This window comes from Mytilus californianus, unplaced genomic scaffold (genome assembly GCF_021869535.1).
Source record: "Mytilus californianus isolate M0D057914Y unplaced genomic scaffold, xbMytCali1.0.p SCAF_15, whole genome shotgun sequence".
Lineage (NCBI taxonomy): Eukaryota > Metazoa > Mollusca > Bivalvia > Mytilida > Mytilidae > Mytilus > Mytilus californianus.
The window spans coordinates 20,261,747-20,264,820 of NW_026262637.1; the positions used below are offsets into that span (position 1 = coordinate 20,261,747).

A 3,074-nucleotide genomic window follows, 5' to 3' on the forward strand; every position below is an offset into this window, starting at 1 on the left:
GGATATAAATCCGATTTTTCGTAAGGAGTGAGTACCATGCTCGATGAACGTTAAAGATCCTTGTCCCAACTTATTGAGATGCCCGTAGCTGACCTGTTGCAAGGCAAAATTTCTGTCCAAATCCAAAAAACCCTCATAAGCCAATTGCAGTCCAAATTTCCCGCCCTTCAACCCGGAAGAAACATACCTATTATATTATTGTTAATTTCTGGATCATTTCTTCTCAATATACTATGCAATATTTGCCACTGGACGTTAAACAAATAACAATCAACCAACCAATCAATTTTTGAAAGTGAAAACCAAAATATCTTGTTTAATACAATATTTTTATTAAAATATTTATGTACACTAATATGAATTCGTTTATATAGAGTCAAACAAATTCATTAAAACATTGTCTATTTCGAAATGATGCTACATAGATTGTCGTAGATATTGTATAGTCATTTTTAGTCAACACATACTTTTTTTTGTAAAATACTATATAACATAGATATAAGAAGATGTTGTATGAGTGCCAATGAGACAACTCTCCATCCAAGTCACAATTTATAAAAGTAAACCATTATAGGTCAAAGTACGGTCTTCAACACTGAGCCTTGGCTCACACCGCACAGCAAGCTATAAAGGGTCCCAAAAATTACTAGTGTAAAACCATTCAAACGGGAAAACCAACGGTCTAATCTATAAAAAACGAGAAACGAGAAACACTTATGAACCACATCAACAAACGACAACTACTGAACATCAGATTCATGACTTAGGACAGGTGCAAACAATTGCAGCGGGTATGCATGTATGTTATTCATATTTTAAAATCTAAAAGTGATAATCACTTGTTTTCAAATGCTTATCTTACTTTCATAATAAAGTATTGTTTATACCAAAACTCTAAAGCAAAAAATGAACTATGTAAATCAAACCATGCAGTATTGGTTAGGATTGAACGATGAATCAGTATAATTAAAGAGACAATATTTTCGAAATGCACAGCAGGTGTAGTAAACTTGGTACCCCGGTTAATTGTATTGAAATTATATAATTTCTATGTCAGGTATACATGTGTTAAAACATATAAGATAATAACAAAAATATATACAAAAATATATGTTAAAATGAGAACTATTTACCCATACGATAATGTTGGTTAGAATTATGAATAATATTATAAAAAGATATATATTTTTGAATATTGTATACTTAAATCTGTTAGAGATAACTACAGATAGTTGTTCAATTTAACAGTCAGCCGACCAGCTGAATGTGTTTCCTCTTTGATGATGATATTCATCCGGCCTCCTGTGTCGTTTATATCCGAATGTGTATGGAGAAAATCCCACATAAGGCCACCTCGTCTCACCATATGACATAAAGGGTCTATCATAATAATAAGCGTTATTGCTTTCAGGATTGATATTGTATTGACTTCGTCTTTGAACTCTTTGATTGATATAACCCCTGTCACGATTCTGCTTCCCTGATGCTAATTTATGGGAACGTTGGAAGACAACATCTCTCCTGTCATCAGATTGTTTGGGCTGAAACAGTAAAAAAAAAAATGTTTGTGATTGAATAACATGCATGTCTATAATAAACGACACGGTATGATAAACATGCAAATAAGGAGATTCTAATGAGGTGAATATAAGCAATTATAGGCAACCGTACGGCCTTCAACAATAAAAAAAACCCATTCCGTATAGTCGGCTATACACGGCACTGACATAATGAACTTGAAGCAATTCAAATGAGAAAATGAGCGGCCTAATTTATAACAAAACAATTTACAAAAATAAATACGACGGTCAGTTTCTGATACTTTGATTTCGACTCGATTTTGAATACTGGTTCCACACTTTGAGGCAACGCTATCAAAGTCAGTATCATTTCTATTTTTAAGCAAACACGTTTCATGGTAAATTAGCTAATAACGAAATGTTTATCATGTCACTGGAACAAATTTATTAACACTTTTTGCACTTTTGAGACAAACTTTATATCAAAAAATAAGAAAATTATCATTCAATAATAGATAACAAAAATGGAATACGAATAAAAATATCAGATAGGTCAATGACAAAGCAACTCAGCAACATTTAAAGCTTAAAGATAGAGAATTTTGTATTTTATAACATATATAAGAATAAAAAGATGATAGAGAGTTGCTAATGAGACAGCTAGGCACCAAAGATCAAAGGACAGATACATAAATTATAACTGCCACAGAGTCTTCAGCACTGTAATATGAAAAACTCACAACTGTATTTTTAGCTTAAAAGCAGACATTGCGATGACAAAATGTGAAAAAAAAAAAAATACCAAACAATTCGCTGATTGTTTTCTACTAAAAAAACGATGATGACAGAAGGCAACCACCGACAATATATTCAAAGACACAAATAACCTAAGGGAATGGCATTAATCATTTAAATTAAAAACAACTAACGCGAACCAACGTTAAGTGATTATTTTGAAGGTGTATATACCCGACTCTTTGATAAACTTTTACTTCTGTCACATAAAGCTATCGACATCCATCATATGTTACCAATATTGTTCCAGCATAATCACATCCGCAATTTTGTTTTAATCTGGTGGTATATAGTGTGTCCTTCTGTCCAACTTTTGTCTCTGAATCAGCTCCTGAACCACTTGAAGGAATTTCATTAAACTTTCACAGAATATTATTTTGGAAAGACACACTATAGTACAAATAATTCGTATAATTAGATCTGTATATTCTTCATACCAGAGTGTAATTCTTGAATATGCCAATTTAATGGGTTTTTCTATATATCTACCTTTTTGTCATCTTTGTCTAATCTTGATTTGTTCCGAACTTTTCTTTCCTTTGTGTTACTATTCGATATACTGTTGACTGGAGCTGTACCCTGTGTTTTTGTTTTTAAAATGTCATTGAATTCTGTAATTAAAAAAGTAACCAAACTCAATACTATAAATGCAAACAATTATTTGTCTAAAAGTAAGATACCTTGATGACCCTGAAAACCGAGCATGTATATGAATATGACGTACTTGTATTTTACGACATAATTATGAGCAACATTTTG

General features: G+C 31.8%; 1 long non-coding RNA gene across 1 annotated transcript; it reads right to left on the bottom strand.

The window, feature by feature from the left end:
* Positions 1–310: 310 nt before the first annotated feature.
* LOC127725632 (uncharacterized) lies at positions 311–2,861 on the bottom strand. The gene is made up of 2 exons (XR_007993070.1): positions 2,805–2,861; positions 311–1,541 (listed from the first exon to the last, which is right to left on the bottom strand). It is a non-coding gene; the product is annotated as an uncharacterized LOC127725632 (long non-coding RNA).
* Between the last annotated feature and the right edge of the window lie 213 nt (positions 2,862–3,074).